Below are 24304 nucleotides of genomic sequence, written 5' to 3' on the forward strand. Positions count from 1 at the left end.
GGGTTGGGGGATGCGGTTAGGGTTTAGGGTGAGGGTTACGGTTAGTTTTACAGTTAGTTGAGGGTTTAGGTAAGTGTTACCATTAGGGGTAGTGTTAGGGTTAGTTTTAGGCTTAGGGTTAGGAGTAGGGTAAGATTTAGGTTTATGTCCAGGCTTAGGGTTAGTGTTAGTGTTCTGTTTAGGGTCAAGGTTCGAGTTAGGGTTAGGCTTAGGATTAGGTCTAGGGTTAGGTTCATGGTTATTGTAAGGGTTAGGTTTAGGGTTACAGATGGACTAGCGTTAGAGTTAGGTTTAAGTTTAGGGTTAGGTTTAGGTTTGCAATTAAGGTTAAAGTTAAGGTTTGGATGAAGTTTAGGATAGGGTGAGGGTTATTTTTATGGTTAGAGTTTGAGTTTGTGTTCAGGTTAGTGTTAAGGTTAGGTTTAGGGTTCCGGTTAGGTTTAGGGGTTACGTTTCGTGTTCGGTTTAGGTTTAGGTTTAGGGTTAGTGTAAAGTTAGGATAAGGGTTAGGATTATAGATAGTGTTAAACGTTAGGTTTAGGCTGTTAGGGTCTGGTTTATGGTTAGGGTATTGTTCAGTTTAGGGTTAATGTTAGGGTTAGGGTTAGATTAGGGTTACTGTTCGTATTAGTGTTAAGGTTGGGGATAAGGTTGGGGGTAGCGTTAGGTTTAGGGTTGGGGATACGTTAAGGGTTAGGGTGAGGGTTAGGGTTAGGTTTACAGTTAAGGTGAGGGTTTAGGGTAATTGTTATGGTTAGGGTTAGAGTTAGAGTTAGGCTTAGGGTTAGGGTGAAGTTTCAGTTAATTGTGAGGGTTCGGGTAAAGTTTAGTGTTAAGGTGAGATTTAGGTTTAGGGTTAGGGTGGGGTAACGTTAGGGTTAAGGCTAGCTTTACGGTAAGGGGGAGGGTTAGGTTAGGTTTAGGTTTAGAATTAGAGTTAGTGCTAGGTTTAGGGTTAGGGTCAGGTTTAGAGTTATTGTTAGGTTTAGGGTTAGGGTTAGGGTCCAGTTAAGGTTAGGGTTAAGTTTAGGGTTAGGGTAAGGGCTAGGTTTAGGTCAGGGTTAGGGTTAGGATGATAGATAGGGTTAGGGTTAGGGAAAGGGTTAGGGGTTCGTGTGAGGGTTAGTGTTAGGTTGACAGTTAAGCTGATGTTTTAGGGTGTTTCGGTTAGGGTTAGGGTTAGAGTTAGGGTTAGGGTTACGGCTAGAGTTAGGGGATAGTTCAGGGTTTGGTTCAGTTTTAGGTTTAGGGTTAGGCTTAGATTTAGGGTGAAGTTTAGTTTGAGGCGGATGGTTAGGGTTAGGGTTTGTTTTTTGGGTGAACTTTAGGGTTAGTTTTAGGGTTTTTTTTTAGGGTTAGGCTTAGTGTTAGGGTACGGTTAGGTGTTTGGGTTAATGGTAAGGTCAGCTTTAGGATTAAAGTTAGATTTAGCTTTAGTTTAGGGATAGGGTGAAGTTTAAGATAGGGTGAGGGTTAGGGTTATGGCTAAGTTTGGGGTTCGTTTTCAGGTTAGTGTTAAGGTTATGTTTAGGGTTAGGGTTAAGTTTACAGGTTCTGTTTAGTTTTGGGGTTAGGGTTAGATTTTAGGTTAGGGTTAAGTTTAGTGTCACGGTTAGGCTTAGGGTTACGGTTTGTTTTAAGCGTTGTGGTTGGGGTGAGTGTTAGGTTTAGCGTTAGGTTTGGGTAGGCTTAGGATTATGGTTATGGTAAGGTGTTAGGGGTTAGAGGTGTAGTTTAGGGTTAGGGTTTCCGTGAGGGTTCCGGTTAGGCATTGTGGTCCCGGTCATGGCTGGTTTGGTTTAGGATTAAGGTTAGGTTTATGATTAGGTTTCGTGTTAGTGGTAGAGTTAGGGTGAGAGTTAGGGTTAAGGTTTCGGATAGACTTTGGTGTTAGGGGTTAGGGTTTGGGCTATTGTTAGGGTTATCGTTAGGGCTCAGGGGTTTCAGGTTAGTATTAGGGTTCCGGATAGCATTAGGTTTAGGGTTGGGGGATGCGGTTAGGGTTTAGGGTGAGGGTTACGGTTAGTTTTACAGTTAGTTGAGGGTTTAGGTAAGTGTTACCATTAGGGGTAGTGTTAGGGTTAGTTTTAGGCTTAGGGTTAGGAGTAGGGTAAGATTTAGGTTTATGTCCAGGCTTAGGGTTAGTGTTAGTGTTCTGTTTAGGGTCAAGGTTCGAGTTAGGGTTAGGCTTAGGATTAGGTCTAGGGTTAGGTTCATGGTTATTGTAAGGGTTAGGTTTAGGGTTACAGATGGACTAGCGTTAGAGTTAGGTTTAAGTTTAGGGTTAGGTTTAGGTTTGCAGTTAAGGTTAAAGTTAAGGTTTGGATGAAGTTTAGGATAGGGTGAGGGTTATTTTTATGGTTACGGCTGGAGTTTGAGTTTGTGTTCAGGTTAGTGTTAAGGTTAGGCTATAGGGTTCGGGTTAGGTTTAGGGGTTACGTTTCGTGTTCGGTTTAGGTTTAGGTTTAGGGTTAGTGTAAAGTTAGGATAAGGGTTAGGATTATAGATAGTGTTAAACGTTAGGTTTAGGCTGTTAGGGTCTGGTTTATGGTTAGGATATTGTTCAGTTTAGGGTTAATGTTAGTGTTAGGGTTAGATTAGGGTTACTGTTCGTATTAGTGTTAAGGTTAGGGATAAGGTTGGGGGTAGCGTTAGGTTTAGGGTTGGGGATACGTTAAGGGTTAGGGTGAGGGTTAGGGTTAGGTTTACAGTTAAGGTGAGGGTTTAGGGTAATTGTTATGGTTAGGGTTAGAGTTAGAGTTAGGCTTAGGGTTAGGGTGAAGTTTCAGTTAATTGTGAGGGTTCGGGTAAAGTTTAGTGTTAAGGTGAGATTTAGGTTTAGGGTTAGGGTGGGGTAACGTTAGGGTTAAGGCTAGGTTTACGGTAAGGGGGAGGGTGAGGTTAGGTTTAGGTTTAGAATTAGAGTTAGTGCTAGGTTTAGGGTTAGGGTCAGGTTTAGAGTTATTGTTAGGTTTAGGGTTAGGGTTAGGGTCCAGTTAAGGTTAGGGTTAAGTTTAGGGTTAGGGTAAGGGTTAGGTTTAGGTCAGGGTTAGGGTCAGGATGATAGATAGGGTTAGGGTTAGGGAAAGGGTGAGGGGTTCGTGTGAGGGTTAGTGTTAGGTTGAGAGTTAAGCTGATGTTTTAGGGTGTTCCGGTTAGGGTTAGGGTTAGAGTTAGGGTTAGGGTTACGGCTAGAGTTAGGGGATAGTTCAGGGTTTGGTTCAGTTTTAGGTTTAGGGTTAGGCTTAGATTTAGGGTGAAGTTTAGTTTGAGGCGGATGGTTAGGGTTAGGGTTTGTTTTCTGGGTGAACTTTAGGGTTAGTTTTAGGGTTTTTTTTTAGGGTTAGGCTTAGTGTTAGGGTACGGTTAGGTGTTTGGGTTAATGGTAAGGTCAGCTTTAGGATTAAAGTTAGATTTAGCTTTAGTTTAGGGATAGGGTGAAGTTTAAGATAGGGTGAGGGTTAGGGTTATGGCTAAGTTTGGGGTTCGTTTTCAGGTTAGTGTTAAGGTTATGTTTAGGGTTAGGGTTAAGTTTACAGGTTCTGTTTAGTTTTGGGGTTAGGGTTAGATTTTAGGTTAGGGTTAAGTTTAGTGTCACGGTTAGGCTTAGGGTTACGGTTTGTTTTAAGCGTTGTGGTTGGGGTGAGTGTTAGGTTTAGCGTTAGGTTTGGGTAGGCTTTGGATTATGGTTATGGTAAGGTGTTAGGGGTTAGAGGTGTAGTTTAGGGTTAGGGTTTACGTGAGGGTTCCGGTTAGGCATTGTGGTCCCGGTCATGGCTGGTTTGGTTTAGGATTAAGGTTAGGTTTATGATTAGGTTTCGTGTTAGTGGTAGAGTTAGGGTGAGAGTTAGGGTTAAGGTTTCGGATAGACTTTGGTGTTAGAGGTTAGGGTTTGGGCTATTGTTAGGGTTATCGTTAGGGCTCAGGGGTTTCAGGTTAGTATTAGGGTTCCGGATAGCATTAGGTTTAGGGTTGGGGGATGCGGTTAGGGTTTAGGGTGAGGGTTACGGTTAGTTTTACAGTTAGTTGAGGGTTTAGGTAAGTGTTACCATTAGGGGTAGTGTTAGGGTTAGTTTTAGGCTTAGGGTTAGGAGTAGGGTAAGATTTAGGTTTATGTCCAGGCTTAGGGTTAGTGTTAGTGTTCTGTTTAGGGTCAAGGTTCGAGTTAGGGTTAGGCTTAGGATTAGGTCTAGGGTTAGGATGAGGTTTAGGGTTAGGTTCATGGTTATTGTAACGGTTAGGTTTAGGGTTACAGATGGACTGGCGTTAGAGTTAGGTTTAAGTTTAGGGTTAAGTTTAGGTTTCCAGTCAAGGTTAAAGTTAAGGTTTGGATGAAGTTTAGGATAGGGTGAGGGTTATTTTTATGGTTACGGCTGGAGTTTGAGTTTGTGTTCAGGTTAGTGTTAAGGTAAGGTTTACGGTTCGGGTTAGGTTTAGGGGTTACGTTTCGTGTTCGGTTTAGGTTTAGGTTTAGGGTTAGTGTAAAGTTAGGATAAGGGTTAGGATTATAGATAGTGTTAAACGTTAGGTTTAGGCTGTTAGGGTCTGGTTTACGGTTAGGGTATTGTTCAGTTTAGGGTTAATGTTAGGGTTAGGGTTAGATTAGGGTTACTGTTCGTATTAGTGTTAAGGTTGGGGATAAGGTTGGGGGTAGCGTTAGGTTTAGGGTTGGGGATACGTTAAGGGTTAGGGTGAGGGTTAGGGTTAGGTTTACAGTTAAGGTGAGGGTTTAGGGTAATTGTTATGGTTAGGGTTAGAGTTAGAGTTAGGCTTAGGGTTAGGGTGAAGTTTCAGTTAATTGTGAGGGTTCGGGTAAAGTTTAGTGTTAAGGTGAGATTTAGGTTTAGTGTTAGGGTGGGGTAACGTTAGGGTTAAGGCTAGCTTTACGGTAAGGGGGAGGGTTAGGTTAGGTTTAGGTTTAGAATTAGAGTTAGTGCTAGGTTTAGGGTTAGGGTCAGGTTTAGAGTTATTGTTAGGTTTAGGGTTAGGGTTAGGGTCCAGTTAAGGTTAGGGTTAAGTTTAGGGTTAGGGTAAGGGCTAGGTTTAGGTCAGGGTTAGGGTTAGGATGATAGATAGGGTTAGGGTTAGGGAAAGGGTTAGGGGTTCGTGTGAGGGTTAGTGTTAGGTTGACAGTTAAGCTGATGTTTTAGGGTGTTCCGGTTAGGGTTAGGGTTAGAGTTAGGGTTAGGGTTACGGCTAGAGTTAGGGGATAGTTCAGGGTTTGGTTCAGTTTTAGGTTTAGGGTTAGGCTTAGATTTAGGGTGAAGTTTAGTTTGAGGCGGATGGTTAGGGTTAGGGTTTGTTTTTTGGGTGAACTTTAGGGTTAGTTTTAGGGTTTTTTTTTAGGGTTAGGCTTAGTGTTAGGGTACGGTTAGGTGTTTGGGTTAATGGTAAGGTCAGCTTTAGGATTAAAGTTAGATTTAGCTTTAGTTTAGGGATAGGGTGAAGTTTAAGATAGGGTGAGGGTTAGGGTTATGGCTAAGTTTGGGGTTCGTTTTCAGGTTAGTGTTAAGGTTATGTTTAGGGTTAGGGTTAAGTTTACAGGTTCTGTTTAGTTTTGGGGTTAGGGTTAGATTTTAGGTTAGGGTTAAGTTTAGTGTCACGGTTAGGCTTAGGGTTACGGTTTGTTTTAAGCGTTGTGGTTGGGGTGAGTGTTAGGTTTAGCGTTAGGTTTGGGTAGGCTTAGGATTATGGTTATGGTAAGGTGTTAGGGGTTATTGGTGTAGTTCAGGGTTAGGGTTTATGTGAGGGTTCCGGTTAGGCATTGTGGTCCCGGTCATGGCTGGTTTGGTTTAGGATTAAGGTTAGGTTTATGATTAGGTTTCGTGTTAGTGGTAGAGTTAGGGTGAGAGTTAGGGTTAAGGTTTCGGATAGACTTTGGTGTTAGGGGTTAGGGTTTGGGCTATTGTTAGGGTTATCGTTAGGGCTCAGGGGTTTCAGGTTAGTATTAGGGTTCCGGATAGCATTAGGTTTAGGGTTGGGGGATGCGGTTAGGGTTTAGGGTGAGGGTTACGGTTAGTTTTACAGTTAGTTGAGGGTTTAGGTAAGTGTTACCATTAGGGGTAGTGTTAGGGTTAGTTTTAGGCTTAGGGTTAGGAGTAGGGTAAGATTTAGGTTTATGTCCAGGCTTAGGGTTAGTGTTAGTGTTCTGTTTAGGGTCAAGGTTCGAGTTAGGGTTAGGCTTAGGATTAGGTCTAGGGTTAGGTTCATGGTTATTGTAAGGGTTAGGTTTAGGGTTACAGATGGACTAGCGTTAGAGTTAGGTTTAAGTTTAGGGTTAGGTTTAGGTTTGCAATTAAGGTTAAAGTTAAGGTTTGGATGAAGTTTAGGATAGGGTGAGGGTTATTTTTATGGTTAGAGTTTGAGTTTGTGTTCAGGTTAGTGTTAAGGTTAGGTTTAGGGTTCCGGTTAGGTTTAGGGGTTACGTTTCGTGTTCGGTTTAGGTTTAGGTTTAGGGTTAGTGTAAAGTTAGGATAAGGGTTAGGATTATAGATAGTGTTAAACGTTAGGTTTAGGCTGTTAGGGTCTGGTTTATGGTTAGGGTATTGTTCAGTTTAGGGTTAATGTTAGGGTTAGGGTTAGATTAGGGTTACTGTTCGTATTAGTGTTAAGGTTGGGGATAAGGTTGGGGGTAGCGTTAGGTTTAGGGTTGGGGATACGTTAAGGGTTAGGGTGAGGGTTAGGGTTAGGTTTACAGTTAAGGTGAGGGTTTAGGGTAATTGTTATGGTTAGGGTTAGAGTTAGAGTTAGGCTTAGGGTTAGGGTGAAGTTTCAGTTAATTGTGAGGGTTCGGGTAAAGTTTAGTGTTAAGGTGAGATTTAGGTTTAGGGTTAGGGTGGGGTAACGTTAGGGTTAAGGCTAGCTTTACGGTAAGGGGGAGGGTTAGGTTAGGTTTAGGTTTAGAATTAGAGTTAGTGCTAGGTTTAGGGTTAGGGTCAGGTTTAGAGTTATTGTTAGGTTTAGGGTTAGGGTTAGGGTCCAGTTAAGGTTAGGGTTAAGTTTAGGGTTAGGGTAAGGGCTAGGTTTAGGTCAGGGTTAGGGTTAGGATGATAGATAGGGTTAGGGTTAGGGAAAGGGTTAGGGGTTCGTGTGAGGGTTAGTGTTAGGTTGACAGTTAAGCTGATGTTTTAGGGTGTTTCGGTTAGGGTTAGGGTTAGAGTTAGGGTTAGGGTTACGGCTAGAGTTAGGGGATAGTTCAGGGTTTGGTTCAGTTTTAGGTTTAGGGTTAGGCTTAGATTTAGGGTGAAGTTTAGTTTGAGGCGGATGGTTAGGGTTAGGGTTTGTTTTTTGGGTGAACTTTAGGGTTAGTTTTAGGGTTTTTTTTTAGGGTTAGGCTTAGTGTTAGGGTACGGTTAGGTGTTTGGGTTAATGGTAAGGTCAGCTTTAGGATTAAAGTTAGATTTAGCTTTAGTTTAGGGATAGGGTGAAGTTTAAGATAGGGTGAGGGTTAGGGTTATGGCTAAGTTTGGGGTTCGTTTTCAGGTTAGTGTTAAGGTTATGTTTAGGGTTAGGGTTAAGTTTACAGGTTCTGTTTAGTTTTGGGGTTAGGGTTAGATTTTAGGTTAGGGTTAAGTTTAGTGTCACGGTTAGGCTTAGGTTTACGGTTTGTTTTAAGCGTTGTGGTTGGGGTGAGTGTTAGGTTTAGCGTTAGGTTTGGGTAGGCTTAGGATTATGGTTATGGTAAGGTGTTAGGGGTTAGAGGTGTAGTTTAGGGTTAGGGTTTCCGTGAGGGTTCCGGTTAGGCATTGTGGTCCCGGTCATGGCTGGTTTGGTTTAGGATTAAGGTTAGGTTTATGATTAGGTTTCGTGTTAGTGGTAGAGTTAGGGTGAGAGTTAGGGTTAAGGTTTCGGATAGACTTTGGTGTTAGGGGTTAGGGTTTGGGCTATTGTTAGGGTTATCGTTAGGGCTCAGGGGTTTCAGGTTAGTATTAGGGTTCCGGATAGCATTAGGTTTAGGGTTGGGGGATGCGGTTAGGGTTTAGGGTGAGGGTTACGGTTAGTTTTACAGTTAGTTGAGGGTTTAGGTAAGTGTTACCATTAGGGGTAGTGTTAGGGTTAGTTTTAGGCTTAGGGTTAGGAGTAGGGTAAGATTTAGGTTTATGTCCAGGCTTAGGGTTAGTGTTAGTGTTCTGTTTAGGGTCAAGGTTCGAGTTAGGGTTAGGCTTAGGATTAGGTCTAGGGTTAGGTTCATGGTTATTGTAAGGGTTAGGTTTAGGGTTACAGATGGACTAGCGTTAGAGTTAGGTTTAAGTTTAGGGTTAGGTTTAGGTTTGCAGTTAAGGTTAAAGTTAAGGTTTGGATGAAGTTTAGGATAGGGTGAGGGTTATTTTTATGGTTACGGCTGGAGTTTGAGTTTGTGTTCAGGTTAGTGTTAAGGTTAGGCTATAGGGTTCGGGTTAGGTTTAGGGGTTACGTTTCGTGTTCGGTTTAGGTTTAGGTTTAGGGTTAGTGTAAAGTTAGGATAAGGGTTAGGATTATAGATAGTGTTAAACGTTAGGTTTAGGCTGTTAGGGTCTGGTTTATGGTTAGGATATTGTTCAGTTTAGGGTTAATGTTAGTGTTAGGGTTAGATTAGGGTTACTGTTCGTATTAGTGTTAAGGTTAGGGATAAGGTTGGGGGTAGCGTTAGGTTTAGGGTTGGGGATACGTTAAGGGTTAGGGTGAGGGTTAGGGTTAGGTTTACAGTTAAGGTGAGGGTTTAGGGTAATTGTTATGGTTAGGGTTAGAGTTAGAGTTAGGCTTAGGGTTAGGGTGAAGTTTCAGTTAATTGTGAGGGTTCGGGTAAAGTTTAGTGTTAAGGTGAGATTTAGGTTTAGGGTTAGGGTGGGGTAACGTTAGGGTTAAGGCTAGGTTTACGGTAAGGGGGAGGGTGAGGTTAGGTTTAGGTTTAGAATTAGAGTTAGTGCTAGGTTTAGGGTTAGGGTCAGGTTTAGAGTTATTGTTAGGTTTAGGGTTAGGGTTAGGGTCCAGTTAAGGTTAGGGTTAAGTTTAGGGTTAGGGTAAGGGTTAGGTTTAGGTCAGGGTTAGGGTCAGGATGATAGATAGGGTTAGGGTTAGGGAAAAGGTTAGGGGTTCGTGTGAGGGTTAGTGTTAGGTTGAGAGTTAAGCTGATGTTTTAGGGTGTTCCGGTTAGGGTTAGGGTTAGAGTTAGGGTTAGGGTTACGGCTAGAGTTAGGGCATAGTTCAGGGTTTGGTTCAGTTTTAGGTTTAGGGTTAGGCTTAGATTTAGGGTGAAGTTTAGTTTGAGGCGGATGGTTAGGGTTAGGGTTTGTTTTCTGGGTGAACTTTAGGGTTAGTTTTAGGGTTTTTTTTTAGGGTTAGGCTTAGTGTTAGGGTACGGTTAGGTGTTTGGGTTAATGGTAAGGTCAGCTTTAGGATTAAAGTTAGATTTAGCTTTAGTTTAGGGATAGGGTGAAGTTTAAGATAGGGTGAGGGTTAGGGTTATGGCTAAGTTTGGGGTTCGTTTTCAGGTTAGTGTTAAGGTTATGTTTAGGGTTAGGGTTAAGTTTACAGGTTCTGTTTAGTTTTGGGGTTAGGGTTAGATTTTAGGTTAGGGTTAAGTTTAGTGTCACGGTTAGGCTTAGGGTTACGGTTTGTTTTAAGCGTTGTGGTTGGGGTGAGTGTTAGGTTTAGCGTTAGGTTTGGGTAGGCTTTGGATTATGGTTATGGTAAGGTGTTAGGGGTTAGAGGTGTAGTTTAGGGTTAGGGTTTACGTGAGGGTTCCGGTTAGGCATTGTGGTCCCGGTCATGGCTGGTTTGGTTTAGGATTAAGGTTAGGTTTATGATTAGGTTTCGTGTTAGTGGTAGAGTTAGGGTGAGAGTTAGGGTTAAGGTTTCGGATAGACTTTGGTGTTAGAGGTTAGGGTTTGGGCTATTGTTAGGGTTATCGTTAGGGCTCAGGGGTTTCAGGTTAGTATTAGGGTTCCGGATAGCATTAGGTTTAGGGTTGGGGGATGCGGTTAGGGTTTAGGGTGAGGGTTACGGTTAGTTTTACAGTTAGTTGAGGGTTTAGGTAAGTGTTACCATTAGGGGTAGTGTTAGGGTTAGTTTTAGGCTTAGGGTTAGGAGTAGGGTAAGATTTAGGTTTATGTCCAGGCTTAGGGTTAGTGTTAGTGTTCTGTTTAGGGTCAAGGTTCGAGTTAGGGTTAGGCTTAGGATTAGGTCTAGGGTTAGGATGAGGTTTAGGGTTAGGTTCATGGTTATTGTAACGGTTAGGTTTAGGGTTACAGATGGACTGGCGTTAGAGTTAGGTTTAAGTTTAGGGTTAAGTTTAGGTTTCCAGTCAAGGTTAAAGTTAAGGTTTGGATGAAGTTTAGGATAGGGTGAGGGTTATTTTTATGGTTACGGCTGGAGTTTGAGTTTGTGTTCAGGTTAGTGTTAAGGTAAGGTTTACGGTTCGGGTTAGGTTTAGGGGTTACGTTTCGTGTTCGGTTTAGGTTTAGGTTTAGGGTTAGTGTAAAGTTAGGATAAGGGTTAGGATTATAGATAGTGTTAAACGTTAGGTTTAGGCTGTTAGGGTCTGGTTTACGGTTAGGGTATTGTTCAGTTTAGGGTTAATGTTAGGGTTAGGGTTAGATTAGGGTTACTGTTCGTATTAGTGTTAAGGTTGGGGATAAGGTTGGGGGTAGCGTTAGGTTTAGGGTTGGGGATACGTTAAGGGTTAGGGTGAGGGTTAGGGTTAGGTTTACAGTTAAGGTGAGGGTTTAGGGTAATTGTTATGGTTAGGGTTAGAGTTAGAGTTAGGCTTAGGGTTAGGGTGAAGTTTCAGTTAATTGTGAGGGTTCGGGTAAAGTTTAGTGTTAAGGTGAGATTTAGGTTTAGGGTTAGGGTGGGGTAACGTTAGGGTTAAGGCTAGCTTTACGGTAAGGGGGAGGGTTAGGTTAGGTTTAGGTTTAGAATTAGAGTTAGTGCTAGGTTTAGGGTTAGGGTCAGGTTTAGAGTTATTGTTAGGTTTAGGGTTAGGGTTAGGGTCCAGTTAAGGTTAGGGTTAAGTTTAGGGTTAGGGTAAGGGCTAGGTTTAGGTCAGGGTTAGGGTTAGGATGATAGATAGGGTTAGGGTTAGGGAAAAGGTTAGGGGTTCGTGTGAGGGTTAGTGTTAGGTTGACAGTTAAGCTGATGTTTTAGGGTGTTCTGGTTAGGGTTAGGGTTAGAGTTAGGGTTAGGGTTACGGCTAGAGTTAGGGGATAGTTCAGGGTTTGGTTCAGTTTTAGGTTTAGGGTTAGGCTTAGATTTAGGGTGAAGTTTAGTTTGAGGAGGATGGTTAGGGTTAGGGTTTGTTTTTTGGGTGAACTTTAGGGTTAGTTTTAGGGGTTTTTCTTAGGGTTAGGCTTAGTGTTAGGGTACGGCTAGGTGTTTGGGTTAATGGTAAGGTCAGCTTTAGGATTAAAGTTAGATTTAGCTTTAGTTTAGGGATAGGGTGAAGTTTAAGATAGGGTGAGGGTTAGGGTTATGGCTAAGTTTGGGGTTCGTTTTCAGGTTAGTGTTAAGGTTATGTTTAGGGTTAGGGTTAAGTTTACAGGTTCTGTTTAGTTTTAGGGTTAGGGTTAGATTTTAGGTTAGGGTTAAGTTTAGTGTCACGGTTAGGCTTAGGGTTACGGTTTGTTTTAAGCGTTGTGGTTGGGGTGAGTGTTAGGTTTAGCGTTAGGTTTGGGTAGGCTTAGGATTATGGTTATGGTAAGGTGTTAGGGGTTAGAGGTGTAGTTCAGGGTTAGGGTTTATGTGAGGGTTCCGGTTAGGCATTGTGGTCCCGGTCATGGCTGGTTTGGTTTAGGATTAAGGTTAGGTTTATGATTAGGTTTCGTGTTAGTGGTAGAGTTAGGGTGAGAGTTAGGGTTAAGGTTTCGGATAGACTTTGGTGTTAGGGGTTAGGGTTTGGGCTATTGTTAGGGTTATCGTTAGGGCTCAGGGGTTTCAGGTTAGTATTAGGGTTCCGGATAGCATTAGGTTTAGGGTTGGGGGATGCGGTTAGGGTTTAGGGTGAGGGTTACGGTTAGTTTTACAGTTAGTTGAGGGTTTAGGTAAGTGTTACCATTAGGGGTAGTGTTAGGGTTAGTTTTAGGCTTAGGGTTAGGAGTAGGGTAAGATTTAGGTTTATGTCCAGGCTTAGGGTTAGTGTTAGTGTTCTGTTTAGGGTCAAGGTTCGAGTTAGGGTTAGGCTTAGGATTAGGTCTAGGGTTAGGATGAGGTTTAGGGTTAGGTTCATGGTTATTGTAACGGTTAGGTTTAGGGTTACAGATGGACTGGCGTTAGAGTTAGGTTTAAGTTTAGGGTTAAGTTTAGGTTTCCAGTCAAGGTTAAAGTTAAGGTTTGGATGAAGTTTAGGATAGGGTGAGGGTTATTTTTATGGTTACGGCTGGAGTTTGAGTTTGTGTTCAGGTTAGTGTTAAGGTAAGGTTTACGGTTCGGGTTAGGTTTAGGGGTTACGTTTCGTGTTCGGTTTAGGTTTAGGTTTAGGGTTAGTGTAAAGTTAGGATAAGGGTTAGGATTATAGATAGTGTTAAACGTTAGGTTTAGGCTGTTAGGGTCTGGTTTACGGTTAGGGTATTGTTCAGTTTAGGGTTAATGTTAGGGTTAGGGTTAGATTAGGGTTACTGTTCGTATTAGTGTTAAGGTTGGGGATAAGGTTGGGGGTAGCGTTAGGTTTAGGGTTGGGGATACGTTAAGGGTTAGGGTGAGGGTTAGGGTTAGGTTTACAGTTAAGGTGAGGGTTTAGGGTAATTGTTATGGTTAGGGTTAGAGTTAGAGTTAGGCTTAGGGTTAGGGTGAAGTTTCAGTTAATTGTGAGGGTTCGGGTAAAGTTTAGTGTTAAGGTGAGATTTAGGTTTAGGGTTAGGGTGGGGTAACGTTAGGGTTAAGGCTAGCTTTACGGTAAGGGGGAGGGTTAGGTTAGGTTTAGGTTTAGAATTAGAGTTAGTGCTAGGTTTAGGGTTAGGGTCAGGTTTAGAGTTATTGTTAGGTTTAGGGTTAGGGTTAGGGTCCAGTTAAGGTTAGGGTTAAGTTTAGGGTTAGGGTAAGGGCTAGGTTTAGGTCAGGGTTAGGGTTAGGATGATAGATAGGGTTAGGGTTAGGGAAAAGGTTAGGGGTTCGTGTGAGGGTTAGTGTTAGGTTGACAGTTAAGCTGATGTTTTAGGGTGTTCTGGTTAGGGTTAGGGTTAGAGTTAGGGTTAGGGTTACGGCTAGAGTTAGGGGATAGTTCAGGGTTTGGTTCAGTTTTAGGTTTAGGGTTAGGCTTAGATTTAGGGTGAAGTTTAGTTTGAGGAGGATGGTTAGGGTTAGGGTTTGTTTTTTGGGTGAACTTTAGGGTTAGTTTTAGGGGTTTTTCTTAGGGTTAGGCTTAGTGTTAGGGTACGGCTAGGTGTTTGGGTTAATGGTAAGGTCAGCTTTAGGATTAAAGTTAGATTTAGCTTTAGTTTAGGGATAGGGTGAAGTTTAAGATAGGGTGAGGGTTAGGGTTATGGCTAAGTTTGGGGTTCGTTTTCAGGTTAGTGTTAAGGTTATGTTTAGGGTTAGGGTTAAGTTTACAGGTTCTGTTTAGTTTTAGGGTTAGGGTTAGATTTTAGGTTAGGGTTAAGTTTAGTGTCACGGTTAGGCTTAGGGTTACGGTTTGTTTTAAGCGTTGTGGTTGGGGTGAGTGTTAGGTTTAGCGTTAGGTTTGGGTAGGCTTAGGATTATGGTTATGGTAAGGTGTTAGGGGTTAGAGGTGTAGTTCAGGGTTAGGGTTTATGTGAGGGTTCCGGTTAGGCATTGTGGTCCCGGTCATGGCTGGTTTGGTTTAGGATTAAGGTTAGGTTTATGATTAGGTTTCGTGTTAGTGGTAGAGTTAGGGTGAGAGTTAGGGTTAAGGTTTCGGATAGACTTTGGTGTTAGGGGTTAGGGTTTGGGCTATTGTTAGGGTTATCGTTAGGGCTCAGGGGTTTCAGGTTAGTATTAGGGTTCCGGATAGCATTAGGTTTAGGGTTGGGGGATGCGGTTAGGGTTTAGGGTGAGGGTTACGGTTAGTTTTACAGTTAGTTGAGGGTTTAGGTAAGTGTTACCATTAGGGGTAGTGTTAGGGTTAGTTTTAGGCTTAGGGTTAGGAGTAGGGTAAGATTTAGGTTTATGTCCAGGCTTAGGGTTAGTGTTAGTGTTCTGTTTAGGGTCAAGGTTCGAGTTAGGGTTAGGCTTAGGATTAGGTCTAGGGTTAGGATGAGGTTTAGGGTTAGGTTCAGGGTTATTGTAAGGGTTAGGTTTAGGGTTACAGATGGACTAGCGTTAGAGTTAGGTTTAAGTTTAGGGTTAGGTTTAGGTTTGCAGTTAAGGTTAAAGTTAAGGTTTGGATGAAGTTTAGGATAGGGTGAGGGTTATTTTTATGGTTAGAGTTTGAGTTTGTGTTCAGGTTAGTGTTAAGGTTAGGTTTAGGGTTCGGGTTAGGTTTAGGGGTTACGTTTCGTGTTCGGTTTAGGTTTAGGTTTAGGGTTAGTGTAAAGTTAGGATAAGGGTTAGGATTATAGATAGTGTTGAACGTTAGGTTTAGGCTGTTAGGGTTTGGTTTATGGTTAGGGTATTGTTCAGTTTAGGGTTAATGTTAGGGTTAGGGTTAGATTAGGGTTACTGTTCGTATTAGTGTTAAGGTTGGGGATAAGGTTGGGGGTAGCGTTAGGTTTAGGGTTGGGGATACGTTAAGGGTTAGGGTGAGGGTTAGGGTTAGGTTTACAGTTAAGGTGAGGGTTTAGGGTAATTGTTATGGTTAGGGTTAGAGTTAGAGTTAGGCTTAGGGTTAGGGTGAAGTTTCAGTTAATTGTGAGGGTTCGGGTAAAGTTTAGTGTTAAGGTGAGATTTAGGTTTAGGGTTAGGGTGGGGTAACGTTAGGGTTAAGGCTAGCTTTACGGTAAGGGGGAGGGTTAGGTTAGGTTTAGGTTTAGAATTAGAGTTAGTGCTAGGTTTAGGGTTAGGGTCAGGTTTAGAGTTATTGTTAGGTTTAGGGTTAGGGTTAGGGTCCAGTTAAGGTTAGGGTTAAGTTTAGGGTTAGGGTAAGGGCTAGGTTTAGGTCAGGGTTAGGGTTAGGATGATAGATAGGGTTAGGGTTAGGGAAAAGGTTAGGGGTTCGTGTGAGGGTTAGTGTTAGGTTGACAGTTAAGCTGATGTTTTAGGGTGTTCCGGTTAGGGTTAGGGTTAGAGTTAGGGTTAGGGTTACGGCTAGAGTTAGGGGATAGTTCAGGGTTTGGTTCAGTTTTAGGTTTAGGGTTAGGCTTAGATTTAGGGTGAAGTTTAGTTTGAGGAGGATGGTTAGGGTTAGGGTTTGTTTATTGGGTGAACTTTAGGGTTAGTTTTAGGGGTTTTTCTTAGGGTTAGGCTTAGTGTTAGGGTACGGCTAGGTGTTTGGGTTAATGGTAAGGTCAGCTTTAGGATTAAAGTTAGATTTAGCTTTAGTTTAGGGATAGGGTGAAGTTTAAGATAGGGTGAGGGTTAGGGTTATGGCTAAGTTTGGGGTTCGTTTTCAGGTTAGTGTTAAGGTTATGTTTAGGGTTAGGGTTAAGTTTACAGGTTCTGTTTAGTTTTAGGGTTAGGGTTAGATTTTAGGTTAGGGTTAAGTTTAGTGTCACGGTTAGGCTTAGGGTTACGGTTTGTTTTAAGCGTTGTGGTTGGGGTGAGTGTTAGGTTTAGCGTTAGGTTTGGGTAGGCTTAGGATTATGGTTATGGTAAGGTGTTAGGGGTTAGAGGTGTAGTTCAGGGTTAGGGTTTATGTGAGGGTTCCGGTTAGGCATTGTGGTCCCGGTCATGGCTGGTTTGGTTTAGGATTAAGGTTAGGTTTATGATTAGGTTTCGTGTTAGTGGTAGAGTTAGGGTGAGAGTTAGGGTTAAGGTTTCGGATAGACTTTGGTGTTAGGGGTTAGGGTTTGGGCTATTGTTAGGGTTATCGTTAGGGCTCAGGGGTTTCAGGTTAGTATTAGGGTTCCGGATAGCATTAGGTTTAGGGTTGGGGGATGCGGTTAGGGTTTAGGGTGAGGGTTACGGTTAGTTTTACAGTTAGTTGAGGGTTTAGGTAAGTGTTACCATTAGGGGTAGTGTTAGGGTTAGTTTTAGGCTTAGGGTTAGGAGTAGGGTAAGATTTAGGTTTATGTCCAGGCTTAGGGTTAGTGTTAGTGTTCTGTTTAGGGTCAAGGTTCGAGTTAGGGTTAGGCTTAGGATTAGGTCTAGGGTTAGGATGAGGTTTAGGGTTAGGTTCAGGGTTATTGTAAGGGTTAGGTTTAGGGTTACAGATGGACTAGCGTTAGAGTTAGGTTTAAGTTTAGGGTTAGGTTTAGGTTTGCAGTTAAGGTTAAAGTTAAGGTTTGGATGAAGTTTAGGATAGGGTGAGGGTTATTTTTATGGTTAGAGTTTGAGTTTGTGTTCAGGTTAGTGTTAAGGTTAGGTTTAGGGTTCGGGTTAGGTTTAGGGGTTACGTTTCGTGTTCGGTTTAGGTTTAGGTTTAGGGTTAGTGTAAAGTTAGGATAAGGGTTAGGATTATAGATAGTGTTGAACGTTAGTTTTAGGCTGTTAGGGTTTGGTTTATCGTTAGGGTATTGTTCAGTTTAGGGTTAATGTTAGGGTTAGGGTTAGATTAGGGTTACTGTTCGTATTAGTGTTAAGGTTGGGGATAAGGTTGGGGGTAGCGTTAGGTTTAGGGTTGGGGATACGTTAAGGGTTAGGGTGAGGGTTAGGGTTAGGTTTACAGTTAAGGTGAGGGTTTAGGGTAATTGTTATGTTTAGGGTTTGAGTTAGAGTTAGGCTTAGGGTTAGGGTGAAGTTTCAGTTAAGGGTGACGGTTCGGGTAAAATTTAGTGTTAAGGTGAGATTTAGGTTTAGGGTTAGGGTGGGGTAACGTTAGGGTTAAGGCTAGGTTTATGGTAAGGCGGAGGGTGAGGTTAGGTTTAGGTTTAGAATTAGAGTTAGTGCTAGGTTTAGAGTTAGGGTCAGGTTTAGAGTTATTGTTAGGTTTAGGGTTAGGGTTAGGGTCCAGTTAAGGTTAGGGTTAAGTTTAGGGTTAGGGTAAGGGCTAGGTTTAGGTCAGGGTTAGGGTTAGGATGATAGATAGGGTTAGCGTTAGGGAAAGGGTTAGGGGTTCGTGTGAGGGTTAGTGTTAGGTTGAGAGTTAAGCTGATGTTTTAGGGTGTTCCGGTTAGGGTTAGGGTTAGAGTTAGGGTTAGGGTTACGGCTAGAGTTAGGGGATAGTTCAGGGTTTGGTTCAGTTTTAGGTTTAGGGTTAGGCTTAGATTTAGGGTGAAGTTTAGTTTGAGGCGGATGGTTAGGGTTAGGGTTTGTTTTTTGGGTGAACTTTAGGGTTAGTTTTAGGGTTTTTTTTTAGGGTTAGGCTTAGTGTTAGGGTACGGTTAGGTGTTTGGGTTAATGGTAAGGTCAGCTTTAGGATTAAAGTTAGATTTAGCTTTAGTTTAGGGATAGGGTGAAGTTTAAGATAGGGTGAGGGTTAGGGTTATGGCTAAGTTTGGGGTTCGTTTTCAGGTTAGTGTTAAGGTTATGTTTAGGGTTAGGGTTAAGTTTACAGGTTCTGTTTAGTTTTAGGGTTAGGGTTAGATTTTAGGTTAGGGTTAAGTTTAGTGTCACGGTTAGGCTTAGGGTTACGGTTTGTTTTAAGCGTTGTGGTTGGGGTGAGTGTTAGGTTTAGCGTTAGGTTTGGGTAGGCTTAGGATTATGGTTATGGTAAGGTGTTAGTGGTTAGAGGTATAGTTTAGGGTTAGGGTTTACGTGAGGGTTCCGGTTAGGCATTGTGGTCCCGGTCATGGCTGGTTTGGTTTAGGATTAAGGTTAGGTTTATGATTAGGTTTCGTGTTAGTGGTAGAGTTAGGGTGAGAGTTAGGGTTAAGGTTTCGGATAGACTTTGGTGTTAGGGGTTAGGGTTTGGGCTATTGTTAGGGTTATCGTTAGGGCTCAGGGGTTTCAGGTTAGTATTAGGGTTCCGGATAGCATTAGGTTTAGGGTTGGGGGATGCGGTTAGGGTTTAGGGTGAGGGTTACGGTTAGTTTTACAGTTAGTTGAGGGTTTAGGTAAGTGTTACCATTAGGGTTAGTGTTAGGGTTAGTTTTAGGCTTAGGGTTAGGAGTAGGGTAAGATTTAGGTTTATGTCCAGGCTTAGGGTTAGTGTTAGTGTTCTGTTTAGGGTCAAGGTTCGAGTTAGGGTTAGGCTTAGGATTAGGTCTAGGGTTAGGATGAGGTTTAGGGTTAGGTTCAGGGTTATTGTAAGGGTTAGGTTTAGGGTTACAGATGGACTAGCGTTAGAGTTAGGTTTAAGTATAGGGTTAGGTTTAGGTTTGCAGTTAAGGTTAAAGTAAAGGTTTGGATGAAGTTTAGGATAGGGTGACGGTTATTTTTATGGTTACGGCTGGAGTTTGAGTTTGTGTTCAGGTTAGTGTTAAGGTTAGGTATAGGGTTCGGGTTAGGTTTAGGGGTTACGTTTCGTGTTCGGTTTAGGTTTAGGTTTAGGGTTAGTGTAAAGTTAGGATAAGGGTTAGGATTATAGATAGTGTAAAACGTTAGGTTTAGGCTGTTAGGGTCTGGTTTATGGTTAGGGTATTGTTCAGTTTAGGGTTAATATTAGTGTTAGGGTTAGATTAGGGTTACTGTTCGTATTAGTGTTAAGGTTAGGGATAAGGTTGGGGGTAGCGTTAGGTTTAGGGTTGGGGATACGTTAAGGGTTAGGGTGAGGGTTAGGGTTAGGTTTACAGTTAAGGTGAGGGTTTAGGGTAATTGTTATGGTTAGGGTTAGAGTTAGAGTTAGGCTTAGGGTTAGGGTGAAGTTTCAGTTAAGGGTGACGGTTCGGGTAAAGTTTAGTGTTAAGGTGAGATTTAGGTTTAGGGTTAGGGTGGGGTAACGTTAGGGTTAAGGCTAGGTTTACGGTAAGGGGGAGGGTTAGGTTAGGTTTAGGTTTAGAATTAGAGTTAGTGCTAGGTTTAGGGTTAGGGTCAGGTTTAGAGTTATTGTTAGGTTTAGGGTTAGGGTTAGGGTCCAGTTAAGGTTAGGGTTAAGTTTAGGGTTAGGGTAAGGGTTAGGTTTAGGTCAGAGTTAGGGTCAGGATGATAGATAGGGTTAGGGTTAGGGAAAAGGTTAGGGGTTCGTGTGAGGGTTAGTGTTAGGTTGAGAGTTAAGCTGATGTTTTAGGGTGTTCCGGTTAGGGTTAGGGTTAGAGTTAGGGTTAGGGTTACGGCTAGAGTTAGGGGATAGTTCAGGGTTTGGTTCAGTTTTAGGTTTAGGGTTAGGCTTAGATTTAGGGTGAAGTTTAGTTTGAGGCGGATGGTTAGGGTTAGGGTTTGTTTTCTGGGTGAACTTTAGGGTTAGTTTTAGGGTTTTTTTTTAGGGTTAGGCTTAGTGTTAGGGTACGGTTAGGTGTTTGGGTTAATGGTAAGGTCAGCTTTAGGATTAAAGTTAGATTTAGCTTTAGTTTAGGGATAGGGTGAAGTTTAAGATAGGGTGAGGGTTAGGGTTATGGCTAAGTTTGGGGTTCGTTTTCAGGTTAGTGTTAAGGTTATGTTTAGGGTTAGGGTTAAGTTTACAGGTTCTGTTTAGTTTTGGGGTTAGGGTTAGATTTTAGGTTAGGGTTAAGTTTAGTGTCACGGTTAGGCTTAGGGTTACGGTTTGTTTTAAGCGTTGTGGTTGGGGTGAGTGTTAGGTTTAGCGTTAGGTTTGGGTAGGCTTTGGATTATGGTTATGGTAAGGTGTTAGGGGTTAGAGGTGTAGTTTAGGGTTAGGGTTTACGTGAGGGTTCCGGTTAGGCATTGTGGTCCCGGTCATGGCTGGTTTGGTTTAGGATTAAGGTTAGGTTTATGATTAGGTTTCGTGTTAGTGGTAGAGTTAGGGTGAGAGTTAGGGTTAAGGTTTCGGATAGACTTTGGTGTTAGGGGTTAGGGTTTGGGCTATTGTTAGGGTTATCGTTAGGGCTCAGGGGTTTCAGGTTAGTATTAGGGTTCCGGATAGCATTAGGTTTAGGGTTGGGGGATGCGGTTAGGGTTTAGGGTGAGGGTTACAGTTAGTTTTACAGTTAGTTGAGGGTTTAGGTAAGTGTTACCATTAGGGGTAGTGTTAGGGTTAGTTTTAGGCTTAGGGTTAGGAGTAGGGTAAGATTTAGGTTTATGTCCAGGCTTAGGGTTAGTGTTAGTGTTCTGTTTAGGGTCAAGGTTCGAGTTAGGGTTAGGCTTAGGATTAGGTGTAGGGTTAGGTTCATGGTTATTGTAAGGGTTAGGTTTAGGGTTACAGATGGACTAGCGTTAGAGTTAGGTTTAAGTTTAGGGTTAGGTTTAGGTTTGCAGTTAAGGTTAAAGTTAAGGTTTGGATGAAGTTTAGGATAGGGTGAGGGTTATTTTTATGGTTACGGCTGGAGTTTGAGTTTGTGTTCAGGTTAGTGTTAAGGTTAGGTTTAGGGTTCGGGTTAGGTTTAGGGGTTACGTTTCGTGTTCGGTTTAGGTTTAGGTTTAGGGTTAGTGTAAAGTTAGGATAAGGGTTAGGATTATAGATAGTGTTAAACGTTAGGTTTAGGCTGTTAGGGTCTGGTTTATGGTTAGGGTATTGTTCAGTTTAGGGTTAATGTTAGGGTTAGGGTTAGATTAGGGTTACTGTTCGTATTAGTGTTAAGGTTGGGGATAAGGTTGGGGGTAGCGTTAGGTTTAGGGTTGGGGATACGTTAAGGGTTAGGGTGAGGGTTAGGGTTAGGTTTACAGTTAAGGTGAGGGTTTAGGGTAATTGTTATGGTTAGGGTTAGAGTTAGAGTTAGGCTTAGGGTTAGGGTGAAGTTTCAGTTAATTGTGAGGGTTCGGGTAAAGTTTAGTGTTAAGGTGAGATTTAGGTTTAGGGTTAGGGTGGGGTAACGTTAGGGTTAAGGCTAGCTTTACGGTAAGGGGGAGGGTTAGGTTAGGTTTAGGTTTAGAATTAGAGTTAGTGCTAGGTTTAGGGTTAGGGTCAGGTTTAGAGTTATTGTTAGGTTTAGGGTTAGGGTTAGGGTCCAGTTAAGGTTAGGGTTAAGTTTAGGGTTAGGGTAAGGGCTAGGTTTAGGTCAGGGTTAGGGTTAGGATGATAGATAGGGATAGGGTTAGGGAAAGGGTTAGGGGTTCGTGTGAGGGTTAGTGTTAGGTTGACAGTTAAGCTGATGTTTTAGGGTGTTCTGGTTAGGGTTAGGGTTAGAGTTAGGGTTAGGGTTACGGCTAGAGTTAGGGGATAGTTCAGGGTTTGGTTCAGTTTTAGGTTTAGGGTTAGGCTTAGATTTAGGGTGAAGTTTAGTTTGAGGCGGATGGTTAGGGTTAGGGTTTGTTTTTTGGGTGAACTTTAGGGTTAGTTTTAGGGTTTTTTTTTAGGGTTAGGCTTAGTGTTAGGGTACGGTTAGGTGTTTGGGTTAATGGTAAGGTCAGCTTTAGGATTAAAGTTAGATTTAGCTTTAGTTTAGGGATAGGGTGAAGTTTAAGATAGGGTGAGGGTTAGGGTTATGGCTAAGTTTGGGGTTCGTTTTCAGGTTAGTGTTAAGGTTATGTTTAGGGTTAGGGTTAAGTTTACAGGTTCTGTTTAGTTTTGGGGTTAGGGTTAGATTTTAGGTTAGGGTTAAGTTTAGTGTCACGGTTAGGCTTAGGGTTACGGTTTGTTTTAAGCGTTGTGGTTGGGGTGAGTGTTAGGTTTAGCGTTAGGTTTGGGTAGGCTTAGGATTATGGTTATGGTAAGGTGTTAGGGGTTAGAGGTGTAGTTTAGGGTTAGGGTTTCCGTGAGGGTTCCGGTTAGGCATTGTGGTCCCGGTCATGGCTGGTTTGGTTTAGGATTAAGGTTAGGTTTATGATTAGGTTTCGTGTTAGTGGTAGAGTTAGGGTGAGAGTTAGGGTTAAGGTTTCGGATAGACTTTGGTGTTAGGGGTTAGGGTTTGGGCTATTGTTAGGGTTATCGTTAGGGCTCAGGGGTTTCAGGTTAGTATTAGGGTTCCGGATAGCATTAGGTTTAGGGTTGGGGGATGCGGTTAGGGTTTAGGGTGAGGGTTACGGTTAGTTTTACAGTTAGTTGAGGGTTTAGGTAAGTGTTACCATTAGGGGTAGTGTTAGGGTTAGTTTCAGGCTTAGGGTTAGGAGTAGGGTAAGATTTAGGTTTATGTCCAGGCTTAGGGTTAGTGTTAGTGTTCTGTTTAGGGTCAAGGTTCGAGTTAGGGTTAGGCTTAGGATTAGGTCTAGGGTTAGGTTCATGGTTATTGTAAGGGTTAGGTTTAGGGTTACAGATGGACTAGCGTTAGAGTTAGGTTTAAGTTTAGGGTTAGGTTTAGGTTTGCAGTTAAGGTTAAAGTTAAGGTTTGGATGAAGTTTAGGATAGGGTGAGGGTTATTTTTATGGTTACGGCTGGAGTTTGAGTTTGTGTTCAGGTTAGTGTTAAGGTTAGGTTTAGGGTTCGGGTTAGGTTTAGGGGTTACGTTTCGTGTTCGGTTTAGGTTTAGGTTTAGGGTTAGTGTAAAGTTAGGATAAGGGTTAGGATTATAGATAGTGTTAAACGTTAGGTTTAGGCTGTTAGGGTCTGGTTTATGGTTAGGGTATTGTTCAGTTTAGGGTTAATGTTAGGGTTAGGGTTAGATTAGGGTTACTGTTCGTATTAGTGTTAAGGTTGGGGATAAGGTTCGGGGTAGCGTTAGGTTTAGGGTTGGGGATACGTTAAGGGTTAGGGTGAGGGTTAGGGTTAGGTTTACAGTTAAGGTGAGGGTTTAGGGTAATTGTTATGGTTAGGGTTAGAGTTAGAGTTAGGCTTAGGGTTAGGGTGAAGTTTCAGTTAATTGTGAGGGTTCGGGTAAAGTTTAGTGTTAAGGTGAGATTTAGGTTTAGGGTTAGGGTGGGGTAACGTTAGGGTTAAGGCTAGCTTTACGGTAAGGGGGAGGGTTAGGTTAGGTTTAGGTTTAGAATTAGAGTTAGTGCTAGGTTTAGGGTTAGGGTCAGGTTTAGAGTTATTGTTAGGTTTAGGGTTAGGGTTAGGGTCCAGTTAAGGTTAGGGTTAAGTTTAGGGTTAGGGTAAGGGCTAGGTTTAGGTCAGGGTTAGGGTTAGGATGATAGATAGGGTTAGGGTTAGGGAAAAGGTTAGGGGTTCGTGTGAGGGTTAGTGTTAGGTTGACAGTTAAGCTGATGTTTTAGGGTGTTCCGGTTAGGGTTAGGGTTAGAGTTAGGGTTAGGGTTACGGCTAGAGTTAGGGGATAGTTCAGGGTTTGGTTCAGTTTTAGGTTTAGGGTTAGGCTTAGATTTAGGGTGAAGTTTAGTTTGAGGTGGATGGTTAGGGTTAGGGTTTGTTTTTTGGGTGAACTTTAGGGTCAGTTTTAGGGTTTTTTTTTTTAGGGTTAGGCTTAGTGTTAGGGTACGGTTAGGTGTTTGGGTTAATGGTAAGGTCAGCTTTAGGATTAAAGTTAGATTTAGCTTTAGTTTAGGGATAGGGTGAAGTTTAAGATAGGGTGAGGGTTAGGGTTATGGCTAAGTTTGGGGTTCGTTTTCAGGTTAGTGTTAAGGTTATGTTTAGGGTTAGGGTTAAGTTTACAGGTTCTGTTTAGTTTTAGGGTTAGGGTTAGATTTTAGGTTAGGGTTAAGTTTAGTGTCACGGTTAGGCTTAGGGTTACGGTTTGTTTTAAGCGTTGTGGTTGGGGTGAGTGTTAGGTTTAGCGTTAGGTTTGGGTAGGCTTAGGATTATGGTTATGGTAAGGTGTTAGTGGTTAGAGGTATAGTTTAGGGTTAGGGTTTACGTGAGGGTTCCGGTTAGGCATTGTGGTCCCGGTCATGGCTGGTTTGGTTTAGGATTAAGGTTAGGTTTATGATTAGGTTTCGTGTTAGTGGTAGAGTTAGGGTGAGAGTTAGGGTTAAGGTTTCGGATAGACTTTGGTGTTAGGGGTTAGGGTTTGGGCTATTGTTAGGGTTATCGTTAGGGCTCAGGGGTTTCAGGTTAGTATTAGGGTTCCGGATAGCATTAGGTTTAGGGTTGGGGGATGCGGTTAGGGTTTAGGGTGAGGGTTACGGTTAGTTTTACAGTTAGTTGAGGGTTTAGGTAAGTGTTACCATTAGGGTTAGTGTTAGGGTTAGTTTTAGGCTTAGGGTTAGGAGTAGGGTAAGATTTAGGTTTATGTCCAGGCTTAGGGTTAGTGTTAGTGTTCTGTTTAGGGTCAAGGTTCGAGTTAGGGTTAGGCTTAGGATTAGGTCTAGGGTTAGGATGAGGTTTAGGGTTAGGTTCAGGGTTATTGTAAGGGTTAGGTTTAGGGTTACAGATGGACTAGCGTTAGAGTTAGGTTTAAGTATAGGGTTAGGTTTAGGTTTGCAGTTAAGTTTAAAGTTAAGGTTTGGATGAAGTTTA

Source organism: Loxodonta africana, chromosome 19 (genome assembly GCF_030014295.1).
Source record: "Loxodonta africana isolate mLoxAfr1 chromosome 19, mLoxAfr1.hap2, whole genome shotgun sequence".
NCBI lineage: Eukaryota > Metazoa > Chordata > Mammalia > Proboscidea > Elephantidae > Loxodonta > Loxodonta africana.